Here is a 12,877-nt window from a genome sequence, read left to right on the forward strand (position 1 = left end):
GAGCCTTTATATACCTGTGCACAGCAGCAGCCACCTTCAGTCTGCTGCTGGACAGCCAGCAGCAGCAGCAGCAGCAGGAGAGGTATGTAATCAGGAGCCCTCCTGCTAAGGGTAGACAGCTGCTCGTTCCACCCCACCCCCCGCCTTAATTGGTTCTCCTCCCTTCCAACGGTGTTGAGGCGGGTGGGAACAGCAGGGGTGAAGGTGCTGTGTTTAAAGAGGTGGAGTTATGCAGATCTAAAACGCGTGGATTGCAGCAGCAGCAAGCCGAAAAGTGCAGGCATGTAAGGGATCTAGAGGTTGACAACATGTCTTCTTAACGGGAGTCCAGGAGCTCATCTCCACAAATGGACTTTTAGGATCCTTGGGTGGCTCCATAGTTTGAAACCAATTCTGGTTATCGCTTCTCGGCCTTTTGGCTAAGATCAAGTGTAGTATCTGTTCTTATCAGTTTAATATCTGATACGTCCCCTATCTGGGGACCATATATTAAATGGATTTTTAGAACAGGGAGATGGAAAAAGAGCTTGCTCTGTCCACTCCACGCATTGACCTGGTATTGCAGTATCTCCAGGACCGGTGCACCCCTTCTTTAATGCAGTTTCTAAAATCAGAAAGAATTGAATTCAATGTTTTTTGTTCATTTTGCTTGTTTGTCGGATTTTGGGATGGACTCTTTGGCTCTGCTTTTCTTCTCCTCATTGGATTTTTCATGTTCAAAGTTGCAGAAGCCAGATTACAAGCTCATTTTGGTTCAACTTCAGCAACTGTGCATTGCATTGCCATGTAATGTGATGCAATGCTATCTTTCTAGCTCTCCCTTTCTACTTCCTTTTGGATAAACAGACATATTAGGCAAGCATTTTGGAGCTTTCACCTAAATAACTACAGGTGGTGAGATAAGCTGCACAATATAATTGACCTTTCAGTATATTGTTGCACACACACCATCTATTTAGCAAATGCCCTTGTTATCAACAGCAGCCTTTTAAACTCACCCGAGCTAACAGGTATGTGCGCTGGTTACACTGCTGCGCTTAAAATTTCTTTTTTGGTTTGCTACAATGCCTTTTCTGAAACGTTGTCTCCTTCTGCTGGAACACTGACTTCTTTCATTTAATGCCTGCAGACTATAAAAGAGAACCCAACCCAAAAAGTTTGGTTGATTAGTCTGTGGCATTCTGTTAAACTGTTGCTTATGGCGGTCTCTGTGAGCTTCTCAGCGACATTCAGCCAGCCAGGTATCCTGCCTGCAGTAGATGGAATGTGGCAATGGAACGCTGGCTGCGCGTGTCATAATAGGCTCTGAGCCTTTATATACCTGTGCACAGCAGCAGCCACCTTCAGTCTGCTGCTGGACAGCCAGCAGCAGCAGCAGCAGCAGGAGAGGTATGTAATCAGGAGCCCTCCTGCTAAGGGTAGACAGCTGCTCGTTCCACCCCACCCCCCGCCTTAATTGGTTCTCCTCCCTTCCAACGGTGTTGAGGCGGGTGGGAACAGCAGGGGGTGAAGGTGCTGTGTTTAAAGAGGTGGAGTTATGCAGATCTAAAACGCGTGGATTGCAGCAGCAGCAAGCCGAAAAGTGCAGGCATGTAAGGGATCTAGAGGTTGACAACATGTCTTCTTAACGGGAGTCCAGGAGCTCATCTCCACAAATGGACTTTTTAGGATCCTTGGGTGGCTCCGTAGTTTGAAACCAATTCTGGTTATCGCTTCTCGGCCTTTTGGCTAAGATCAAGTGTAGTATCTGTTCTTATCAGTTTAATATCTGATACGTCCCCTATCTGGGGACCATATATTAAATGGATTTTTAGAACAGGGAGATGGAAAAAGAGCTTGCTCTGTCCACTCCACGCATTGACCTGGTATTGCAGTATCTCCAGGACCGGTGCACCCCTTCTTTAATGCAGTTTCTAAAATCAGAAAGAATTGAATTCAATGTTTTTTGTTCATTTTGCTTGTTTGTCGGATTTTGGGATGGACTCTTTGGCTCTGCTTTTCTTCTCCTCATTGGATTTTTCATGTTCAAAGTTGCAGAAGCCAGATTACAAGCTCATTTTGGTTCAACTTCAGCAACTGTGCATTGCATTGCCATGTAATGTGATGCAATGCTATCTTTCTAGCTCTCCCTTTCTACTTCCTTTTGGATAAACAGACATATTAGGCAAGCATTTTGGAGCTTTCACCTAAATAACTACAGGTGGTGAGATAAGCTGCACAATATAATTGACCTTTCAGTATATTGTTGCACACACACCATCTATTTAGCAAATGCCCTTGTTATCAACAGCAGCCTTTTAAACTCACCCGAGCTAACAGGTATGTGCGCTGGTTACACTGCTGCGCTTAAAATTTCTTTTTTGGTTTGCTACAATGCCTTTTCTGAAACGTTGTCTCCTTCTGCTGGAACACTGACTTCTTTCATTTAATGCCTGCAGACTATAAAAGAGAACCCAACCCAAAAAGTTTGGTTGATTAGTCTGTGGCATTCTGTTAAACTGTTGCTTATGGCGGTCTCTGTGAGCTTCTCAGCGACATTCAGCCAGCCAGGTATCCTGCCTGCAGTAGATGGAATGTGGCAATGGAACGCTGGCTGCGCGTGTCATAATAGGCTCTGAGCCTTTATATACCTGTGCACAGCAGCAGCCACCTTCAGTCTGCTGCTGGACAGCCAGCAGCAGCAGCAGCAGCAGGAGAGGTATGTAATCAGGAGCCCTCCTGCTAAGGGTAGACAGCTGCTCGTTCCACCCCACCCCCCGCCTTAATTGGTTCTCCTCCCTTCCAACGGTGTTGAGGCGGGTGGGAACAGCAGGGGGTGAAGGTGCTGTGTTTAAAGAGGTGGAGTTATGCAGATCTAAAACGCGTGGATTGCAGCAGCAGCAAGCCGAAAAGTGCAGGCATGTAAGGGATCTAGAGGTTGACAACATGTCTTCTTAACGGGAGTCCAGGAGCTCATCTCCACAAATGGACTTTTTAGGATCCTTGGGTGGCTCCGTAGTTTGAAACCAATTCTGGTTATCGCTTCTCGGCCTTTTGGCTAAGATCAAGTGTAGTATCTGTTCTTATCAGTTTAATATCTGATACGTCCCCTATCTGGGGACCATATATTAAATGGATTTTTAGAACAGGGAGATGGAAAAAGAGCTTGCTCTGTCCACTCCACGCATTGACCTGGTATTGCAGTATCTCCAGGACCGGTGCACCCCTTCTTTAATGCAGTTTCTAAAATCAGAAAGAATTGAATTCAATGTTTTTTGTTCATTTTGCTTGTTTGTCGGATTTTGGGATGGACTCTTTGGCTCTGCTTTTCTTCTCCTCATTGGATTTTTCATGTTCAAAGTTGCAGAAGCCAGATTACAAGCTCATTTTGGTTCAACTTCAGCAACTGTGCATTGCATTGCCATGTAATGTGATGCAATGCTATCTTTCTAGCTCTCCCTTTCTACTTCCTTTTGGATAAACAGACATATTAGGCAAGCATTTTGGAGCTTTCACCTAAATAACTACAGGTGGTGAGATAAGCTGCACAATATAATTGACCTTTCAGTATATTGTTGCACACACACCATCTATTTAGCAAATGCCCTTGTTATCAACAGCAGCCTTTTAAACTCACCCGAGCTAACAGGTATGTGCGCTGGTTACACTGCTGCGCTTAAAATTTCTTTTTTGGTTTGCTACAATGCCTTTTCTGAAACGTTGTCTCCTTCTGCTGGAACACTGACTTCTTTCATTTAATGCCTGCAGACTATAAAAGAGAACCCAACCCAAAAAGTTTGGTTGATTAGTCTGTGGCATTCTGTTAAACTGTTGCTTATGGCGGTCTCTGTGAGCTTCTCAGCGACATTCAGCCAGCCAGGTATCCTGCCTGCAGTAGATGGAATGTGGCAATGGAACGCTGGCTGCGCGTGTCATAATAGGCTCTGAGCCTTTATATACCTGTGCACAGCAGCAGCCACCTTCAGTCTGCTGCTGGACAGCCAGCAGCAGCAGCAGCAGCAGGAGAGGTATGTAATCAGGAGCCCTCCTGCTAAGGGTAGACAGCTGCTCGTTCCACCCCACCCCCCGCCTTAATTGGTTCTCCTCCCTTCCAACGGTGTTGAGGCGGGTGGGAACAGCAGGGGGTGAAGGTGCTGTGTTTAAAGAGGTGGAGTTATGCAGATCTAAAACGCGTGGATTGCAGCAGCAGCAAGCCGAAAAGTGCAGGCATGTAAGGGATCTAGAGGTTGACAACATGTCTTCTTAACGGGAGTCCAGGAGCTCATCTCCACAAATGGACTTTTTAGGATCCTTGGGTGGCTCCGTAGTTTGAAACCAATTCTGGTTATCGCTTCTCGGCCTTTTGGCTAAGATCAAGTGTAGTATCTGTTCTTATCAGTTTAATATCTGATACGTCCCCTATCTGGGGACCATATATTAAATGGATTTTTAGAACAGGGAGATGGAAAAAGAGCTTGCTCTGTCCACTCCACGCATTGACCTGGTATTGCAGTATCTCCAGGACCGGTGCACCCCTTCTTTAATGCAGTTTCTAAAATCAGAAAGAATTGAATTCAATGTTTTTTGTTCATTTTGCTTGTTTGTCGGATTTTGGGATGGACTCTTTGGCTCTGCTTTTCTTCTCCTCATTGGATTTTTCAGTTCAAAGTTGCAGAAGCCAGATTACAAGCTCATTTTGGTTCAACTTCAGCAACTGTGCATTGCATTGCCATGTAATGTGATGCAATGCTATCTTTCTAGCTCTCCCTTTCTACTTCCTTTTGGATAAACAGACATATTAGGCAAGCATTTTGGAGCTTTCACCTAAATAACTACAGGTGGTGAGATAAGCTGCACAATATAATTGACCTTTCAGTATATTGTTGCACACACACCATCTATTTAGCAAATGCCCTTGTTATCAACAGCAGCCTTTTAAACTCACCCGAGCTAACAGGTATGTGCGCTGGTTACACTGCTGCGCTTAAAATTTCTTTTTTGGTTTGCTACAATGCCTTTTCTGAAACGTTGTCTCCTTCTGCTGGAACACTGACTTCTTTCATTTAATGCCTGCAGACTATAAAAGAGAACCCAACCCAAAAAGTTTGGTTGATTAGTCTGTGGCATTCTGTTAAACTGTTGCTTATGGCGGTCTCTGTGAGCTTCTCAGCGACATTCAGCCAGCCAGGTATCCTGCCTGCAGTAGATGGAATGTGGCAATGGAACGCTGGCTGCGCGTGTCATAATAGGCTCTGAGCCTTTATATACCTGTGCACAGCAGCAGCCACCTTCAGTCTGCTGCTGGACAGCCAGCAGCAGCAGCAGCAGCAGGAGAGGTATGTAATCAGGAGCCCTCCTGCTAAGGGTAGACAGCTGCTCGTTCCACCCCACCCCCCGCCTTAATTGGTTCTCCTCCCTTCCAACGGTGTTGAGGCGGGTGGGAACAGCAGGGGGTGAAGGTGCTGTGTTTAAAGAGGTGGAGTTATGCAGATCTAAAACGCGTGGATTGCAGCAGCAGCAAGCCGAAAAGTGCAGGCATGTAAGGGATCTAGAGGTTGACAACATGTCTTCTTAACGGGAGTCCAGGAGCTCATCTCCACAAATGGACTTTTTAGGATCCTTGGGTGGCTCCGTAGTTTGAAACCAATTCTGGTTATCGCTTCTCGGCCTTTTGGCTAAGATCAAGTGTAGTATCTGTTCTTATCAGTTTAATATCTGATACGTCCCCTATCTGGGGACCATATATTAAATGGATTTTTAGAACAGGGAGATGGAAAAAGAGCTTGCTCTGTCCACTCCACGCATTGACCTGGTATTGCAGTATCTCCAGGACCGGTGCACCCCTTCTTTAATGCAGTTTCTAAAATCAGAAAGAATTGAATTCAATGTTTTTTGTTCATTTTGCTTGTTTGTCGGATTTTGGGATGGACTCTTTGGCTCTGCTTTTCTTCTCCTCATTGGATTTTTCATGTTCAAAGTTGCAGAAGCCAGATTACAAGCTCATTTTGGTTCAACTTCAGCAACTGTGCATTGCATTGCCATGTAATGTGATGCAATGCTATCTTTCTAGCTCTCCCTTTCTACTTCCTTTTGGATAAACAGACATATTAGGCAAGCATTTTGGAGCTTTCACCTAAATAACTACAGGTGGTGAGATAAGCTGCACAATATAATTGACCTTTCAGTATATTGTTGCACACACACCATCTATTTAGCAAATGCCCTTGTTATCAACAGCAGCCTTTTAAACTCACCCGAGCTAACAGGTATGTGCGCTGGTTACACTGCTGCGCTTAAAATTTCTTTTTTGGTTTGCTACAATGCCTTTTCTGAAACGTTGTCTCCTTCTGCTGGAACACTGACTTCTTTCATTTAATGCCTGCAGACTATAAAAGAGAACCCAACCCAAAAAGTTTGGTTGATTAGTCTGTGGCATTCTGTTAAACTGTTGCTTATGGCGGTCTCTGTGAGCTTCTCAGCGACATTCAGCCAGCCAGGTATCCTGCCTGCAGTAGATGGAATGTGGCAATGGAACGCTGGCTGCGCGTGTCATAATAGGCTCTGAGCCTTTATATACCTGTGCACAGCAGCAGCCACCTTCAGTCTGCTGCTGGACAGCCAGCAGCAGCAGCAGCAGCAGGAGAGGTATGTAATCAGGAGCCCTCCTGCTAAGGGTAGACAGCTGCTCGTTCCACCCCACCCCCCGCCTTAATTGGTTCTCCTCCCTTCCAACGGTGTTGAGGCGGGTGGGAACAGCAGGGGGTGAAGGTGCTGTGTTTAAAGAGGTGGAGTTATGCAGATCTAAAACGCGTGGATTGCAGCAGCAGCAAGCCGAAAAGTGCAGGCATGTAAGGGATCTAGAGGTTGACAACATGTCTTCTTAACGGGAGTCCAGGAGCTCATCTCCACAAATGGACTTTTTAGGATCCTTGGGTGGCTCCGTAGTTTGAAACCAATTCTGGTTATCGCTTCTCGGCCTTTTGGCTAAGATCAAGTGTAGTATCTGTTCTTATCAGTTTAATATCTGATACGTCCCCTATCTGGGGACCATATATTAAATGGATTTTTAGAACAGGGAGATGGAAAAAGAGCTTGCTCTGTCCACTCCACGCATTGACCTGGTATTGCAGTATCTCCAGGACCGGTGCACCCCTTCTTTAATGCAGTTTCTAAAATCAGAAAGAATTGAATTCAATGTTTTTTGTTCATTTTGCTTGTTTGTCGGATTTTGGGATGGACTCTTTGGCTCTGCTTTTCTTCTCCTCATTGGATTTTTCATGTTCAAAGTTGCAGAAGCCAGATTACAAGCTCATTTTGGTTCAACTTCAGCAACTGTGCATTGCATTGCCATGTAATGTGATGCAATGCTATCTTTCTAGCTCTCCCTTTCTACTTCCTTTTGGATAAACAGACATATTAGGCAAGCATTTTGGAGCTTTCACCTAAATAACTACAGGTGGTGAGATAAGCTGCACAATATAATTGACCTTTCAGTATATTGTTGCACACACACCATCTATTTAGCAAATGCCCTTGTTATCAACAGCAGCCTTTTAAACTCACCCGAGCTAACAGGTATGTGCGCTGGTTACACTGCTGCGCTTAAAATTTCTTTTTTGGTTTGCTACAATGCCTTTTCTGAAACGTTGTCTCCTTCTGCTGGAACACTGACTTCTTTCATTTAATGCCTGCAGACTATAAAAGAGAACCCAACCCAAAAAGTTTGGTTGATTAGTCTGTGGCATTCTGTTAAACTGTTGCTTATGGCGGTCTCTGTGAGCTTCTCAGCGACATTCAGCCAGCCAGGTATCCTGCCTGCAGTAGATGGAATGTGGCAATGGAACGCTGGCTGCGCGTGTCATAATAGGCTCTGAGCCTTTATATACCTGTGCACAGCAGCAGCCACCTTCAGTCTGCTGCTGGACAGCCAGCAGCAGCAGCAGCAGCAGGAGAGGTATGTAATCAGGAGCCCTCCTGCTAAGGGTAGACAGCTGCTCGTTCCACCCCACCCCCCGCCTTAATTGGTTCTCCTCCCTTCCAACGGTGTTGAGGCGGGTGGGAACAGCAGGGGGTGAAGGTGCTGTGTTTAAAGAGGTGGAGTTATGCAGATCTAAAACGCGTGGATTGCAGCAGCAGCAAGCCGAAAAGTGCAGGCATGTAAGGGATCTAGAGGTTGACAACATGTCTTCTTAACGGGAGTCCAGGAGCTCATCTCCACAAATGGACTTTTTAGGATCCTTGGGTGGCTCCGTAGTTTGAAACCAATTCTGGTTATCGCTTCTCGGCCTTTTGGCTAAGATCAAGTGTAGTATCTGTTCTTATCAGTTTAATATCTGATACGTCCCCTATCTGGGGACCATATATTAAATGGATTTTTAGAACAGGGAGATGGAAAAAGAGCTTGCTCTGTCCACTCCACGCATTGACCTGGTATTGCAGTATCTCCAGGACCGGTGCACCCCTTCTTTAATGCAGTTTCTAAAATCAGAAAGAATTGAATTCAATGTTTTTTGTTCATTTTGCTTGTTTGTCGGATTTTGGGATGGACTCTTTGGCTCTGCTTTTCTTCTCCTCATTGGATTTTTCATGTTCAAAGTTGCAGAAGCCAGATTACAAGCTCATTTTGGTTCAACTTCAGCAACTGTGCATTGCATTGCCATGTAATGTGATGCAATGCTATCTTTCTAGCTCTCCCTTTCTACTTCCTTTTGGATAAACAGACATATTAGGCAAGCATTTTGGAGCTTTCACCTAAATAACTACAGGTGGTGAGATAAGCTGCACAATATAATTGACCTTTCAGTATATTGTTGCACACACACCATCTATTTAGCAAATGCCCTTGTTATCAACAGCAGCCTTTTAAACTCACCCGAGCTAACAGGTATGTGCGCTGGTTACACTGCTGCGCTTAAAATTTCTTTTTTGGTTTGCTACAATGCCTTTTCTGAAACGTTGTCTCCTTCTGCTGGAACACTGACTTCTTTCATTTAATGCCTGCAGACTATAAAAGAGAACCCAACCCAAAAAGTTTGGTTGATTAGTCTGTGGCATTCTGTTAAACTGTTGCTTATGGCGGTCTCTGTGAGCTTCTCAGCGACATTCAGCCAGCCAGGTATCCTGCCTGCAGTAGATGGAATGTGGCAATGGAACGCTGGCTGCGCGTGTCATAATAGGCTCTGAGCCTTTATATACCTGTGCACAGCAGCAGCCACCTTCAGTCTGCTGCTGGACAGCCAGCAGCAGCAGCAGCAGCAGGAGAGGTATGTAATCAGGAGCCCTCCTGCTAAGGGTAGACAGCTGCTCGTTCCACCCCACCCCCCGCCTTAATTGGTTCTCCTCCCTTCCAACGGTGTTGAGGCGGGTGGGAACAGCAGGGGGTGAAGGTGCTGTGTTTAAAGAGGTGGAGTTATGCAGATCTAAAACGCGTGGATTGCAGCAGCAGCAAGCCGAAAAGTGCAGGCATGTAAGGGATCTAGAGGTTGACAACATGTCTTCTTAACGGGAGTCCAGGAGCTCATCTCCACAAATGGACTTTTTAGGATCCTTGGGTGGCTCCGTAGTTTGAAACCAATTCTGGTTATCGCTTCTCGGCCTTTTGGCTAAGATCAAGTGTAGTATCTGTTCTTATCAGTTTAATATCTGATACGTCCCCTATCTGGGGACCATATATTAAATGGATTTTTAGAACAGGGAGATGGAAAAAGAGCTTGCTCTGTCCACTCCACGCATTGACCTGGTATTGCAGTATCTCCAGGACCGGTGCACCCCTTCTTTAATGCAGTTTCTAAAATCAGAAAGAATTGAATTCAATGTTTTTTGTTCATTTTGCTTGTTTGTCGGATTTTGGGATGGACTCTTTGGCTCTGCTTTTCTTCTCCTCATTGGATTTTTCATGTTCAAAGTTGCAGAAGCCAGATTACAAGCTCATTTTGGTTCAACTTCAGCAACTGTGCATTGCATTGCCATGTAATGTGATGCAATGCTATCTTTCTAGCTCTCCCTTTCTACTTCCTTTTGGATAAACAGACATATTAGGCAAGCATTTTGGAGCTTTCACCTAAATAACTACAGGTGGTGAGATAAGCTGCACAATATAATTGACCTTTCAGTATATTGTTGCACACACACCATCTATTTAGCAAATGCCCTTGTTATCAACAGCAGCCTTTTAAACTCACCCGAGCTAACAGGTATGTGCGCTGGTTACACTGCTGCGCTTAAAATTTCTTTTTTGGTTTGCTACAATGCCTTTTCTGAAACGTTGTCTCCTTCTGCTGGAACACTGACTTCTTTCATTTAATGCCTGCAGACTATAAAAGAGAACCCAACCCAAAAAGTTTGGTTGATTAGTCTGTGGCATTCTGTTAAACTGTTGCTTATGGCGGTCTCTGTGAGCTTCTCAGCGACATTCAGCCAGCCAGGTATCCTGCCTGCAGTAGATGGAATGTGGCAATGGAACGCTGGCTGCGCGTGTCATAATAGGCTCTGAGCCTTTATATACCTGTGCACAGCAGCAGCCACCTTCAGTCTGCTGCTGGACAGCCAGCAGCAGCAGCAGCAGCAGGAGAGGTATGTAATCAGGAGCCCTCCTGCTAAGGGTAGACAGCTGCTCGTTCCACCCCACCCCCCGCCTTAATTGGTTCTCCTCCCTTCCAACGGTGTTGAGGCGGGTGGGAACAGCAGGGGGTGAAGGTGCTGTGTTTAAAGAGGTGGAGTTATGCAGATCTAAAACGCGTGGATTGCAGCAGCAGCAAGCCGAAAAGTGCAGGCATGTAAGGGATCTAGAGGTTGACAACATGTCTTCTTAACGGGAGTCCAGGAGCTCATCTCCACAAATGGACTTTTTAGGATCCTTGGGTGGCTCCGTAGTTTGAAACCAATTCTGGTTATCGCTTCTCGGCCTTTTGGCTAAGATCAAGTGTAGTATCTGTTCTTATCAGTTTAATATCTGATACGTCCCCTATCTGGGGACCATATATTAAATGGATTTTTAGAACAGGGAGATGGAAAAAGAGCTTGCTCTGTCCACTCCACGCATTGACCTGGTATTGCAGTATCTCCAGGACCGGTGCACCCCTTCTTTAATGCAGTTTCTAAAATCAGAAAGAATTGAATTCAATGTTTTTTGTTCATTTTGCTTGTTTGTCGGATTTTGGGATGGACTCTTTGGCTCTGCTTTTCTTCTCCTCATTGGATTTTTCATGTTCAAAGTTGCAGAAGCCAGATTACAAGCTCATTTTGGTTCAACTTCAGCAACTGTGCATTGCATTGCCATGTAATGTGATGCAATGCTATCTTTCTAGCTCTCCCTTTCTACTTCCTTTTGGATAAACAGACATATTAGGCAAGCATTTTGGAGCTTTCACCTAAATAACTACAGGTGGTGAGATAAGCTGCACAATATAATTGACCTTTCAGTATATTGTTGCACACACACCATCTATTTAGCAAATGCCCTTGTTATCAACAGCAGCCTTTTAAACTCACCCGAGCTAACAGGTATGTGCGCTGGTTACACTGCTGCGCTTAAAATTTCTTTTTTGGTTTGCTACAATGCCTTTTCTGAAACGTTGTCTCCTTCTGCTGGAACACTGACTTCTTTCATTTAATGCCTGCAGACTATAAAAGAGAACCCAACCCAAAAAGTTTGGTTGATTAGTCTGTGGCATTCTGTTAAACTGTTGCTTATGGCGGTCTCTGTGAGCTTCTCAGCGACATTCAGCCAGCCAGGTATCCTGCCTGCAGTAGATGGAATGTGGCAATGGAACGCTGGCTGCGCGTGTCATAATAGGCTCTGAGCCTTTATATACCTGTGCACAGCAGCAGCCACCTTCAGTCTGCTGCTGGACAGCCAGCAGCAGCAGCAGCAGCAGGAGAGGTATGTAATCAGGAGCCCTCCTGCTAAGGGTAGACAGCTGCTCGTTCCACCCCACCCCCCGCCTTAATTGGTTCTCCTCCCTTCCAACGGTGTTGAGGCGGGTGGGAACAGCAGGGGGTGAAGGTGCTGTGTTTAAAGAGGTGGAGTTATGCAGATCTAAAACGCGTGGATTGCAGCAGCAGCAAGCCGAAAAGTGCAGGCATGTAAGGGATCTAGAGGTTGACAACATGTCTTCTTAACGGGAGTCCAGGAGCTCATCTCCACAAATGGACTTTTTAGGATCCTTGGGTGGCTCCGTAGTTTGAAACCAATTCTGGTTATCGCTTCTCGGCCTTTTGGCTAAGATCAAGTGTAGTATCTGTTCTTATCAGTTTAATATCTGATACGTCCCCTATCTGGGGACCATATATTAAATGGATTTTTAGAACAGGGAGATGGAAAAAGAGCTTGCTCTGTCCACTCCACGCATTGACCTGGTATTGCAGTATCTCCAGGACCGGTGCACCCCTTCTTTAATGCAGTTTCTAAAATCAGAAAGAATTGAATTCAATGTTTTTTGTTCATTTTGCTTGTTTGTCGGATTTTGGGATGGACTCTTTGGCTCTGCTTTTCTTCTCCTCATTGGATTTTTCATGTTCAAAGTTGCAGAAGCCAGATTACAAGCTCATTTTGGTTCAACTTCAGCAACTGTGCATTGCATTGCCATGTAATGTGATGCAATGCTATCTTTCTAGCTCTCCCTTTCTACTTCCTTTTGGATAAACAGACATATTAGGCAAGCATTTTGGAGCTTTCACCTAAATAACTACAGGTGGTGAGATAAGCTGCACAATATAATTGACCTTTCAGTATATTGTTGCACACACACCATCTATTTAGCAAATGCCCTTGTTATCAACAGCAGCCTTTTAAACTCACCCGAGCTAACAGGTATGTGCGCTGGTTACACTGCTGCGCTTAAAATTTCTTTTTTGGTTTGCTACAATGCCTTTTCTGAAACGTTGTCTCCTTCTGCTG

At 45.1% G+C, this 12,877-nt stretch overlaps 10 non-coding genes across 10 annotated transcripts; all 10 read left to right on the forward strand.

The window, feature by feature from the left end:
- The first annotated feature begins 399 nt into the window (after positions 1 to 399).
- On the forward strand, positions 400 to 590 carry LOC141244535 (U2 spliceosomal RNA). The gene has a single exon (XR_012308450.1). It is a non-coding gene; the product is annotated as a U2 spliceosomal RNA (small nuclear RNA).
- Positions 591 to 1,708: 1,118 nt separating this feature from the next.
- LOC141244536 (U2 spliceosomal RNA) lies at positions 1,709 to 1,899 on the forward strand. The gene has a single exon (XR_012308451.1). It is a non-coding gene; the product is annotated as a U2 spliceosomal RNA (small nuclear RNA).
- A 1,118-nt stretch (positions 1,900 to 3,017) lies between these two features.
- Positions 3,018 to 3,208, forward strand: LOC141244537 (U2 spliceosomal RNA). The gene has a single exon (XR_012308452.1). It is a non-coding gene; the product is annotated as a U2 spliceosomal RNA (small nuclear RNA).
- Positions 3,209 to 4,326: 1,118 nt separating this feature from the next.
- Positions 4,327 to 4,517, forward strand: LOC141244538 (U2 spliceosomal RNA). The gene has a single exon (XR_012308453.1). It is a non-coding gene; the product is annotated as a U2 spliceosomal RNA (small nuclear RNA).
- A 1,117-nt stretch (positions 4,518 to 5,634) lies between these two features.
- On the forward strand, positions 5,635 to 5,825 carry LOC141244539 (U2 spliceosomal RNA). The gene has a single exon (XR_012308454.1). It is a non-coding gene; the product is annotated as a U2 spliceosomal RNA (small nuclear RNA).
- Positions 5,826 to 6,943: 1,118 nt separating this feature from the next.
- Positions 6,944 to 7,134, forward strand: LOC141244541 (U2 spliceosomal RNA). Its single transcript, XR_012308456.1, has one exon. It is a non-coding gene; the product is annotated as a U2 spliceosomal RNA (small nuclear RNA).
- A 1,118-nt stretch (positions 7,135 to 8,252) lies between these two features.
- LOC141244542 (U2 spliceosomal RNA) lies at positions 8,253 to 8,443 on the forward strand. Its single transcript, XR_012308457.1, has one exon. It is a non-coding gene; the product is annotated as a U2 spliceosomal RNA (small nuclear RNA).
- A 1,118-nt stretch (positions 8,444 to 9,561) lies between these two features.
- Positions 9,562 to 9,752, forward strand: LOC141244543 (U2 spliceosomal RNA). The gene has a single exon (XR_012308458.1). It is a non-coding gene; the product is annotated as a U2 spliceosomal RNA (small nuclear RNA).
- A 1,118-nt stretch (positions 9,753 to 10,870) lies between these two features.
- LOC141244544 (U2 spliceosomal RNA) lies at positions 10,871 to 11,061 on the forward strand. The gene has a single exon (XR_012308459.1). It is a non-coding gene; the product is annotated as a U2 spliceosomal RNA (small nuclear RNA).
- Positions 11,062 to 12,179: 1,118 nt separating this feature from the next.
- Positions 12,180 to 12,370, forward strand: LOC141244545 (U2 spliceosomal RNA). Its single transcript, XR_012308460.1, has one exon. It is a non-coding gene; the product is annotated as a U2 spliceosomal RNA (small nuclear RNA).
- The last annotated feature ends 507 nt before the right edge of the window (positions 12,371 to 12,877 follow it).

The sequence above is a fragment of the Phyllobates terribilis genome, unplaced genomic scaffold (genome assembly GCF_046119375.1).
Source record: "Phyllobates terribilis strain yellow unplaced genomic scaffold, ASM4611937v1 Scaffold_1598__1_contigs__length_248474, whole genome shotgun sequence".
Taxonomy (NCBI): domain Eukaryota; kingdom Metazoa; phylum Chordata; class Amphibia; order Anura; family Dendrobatidae; genus Phyllobates; species Phyllobates terribilis.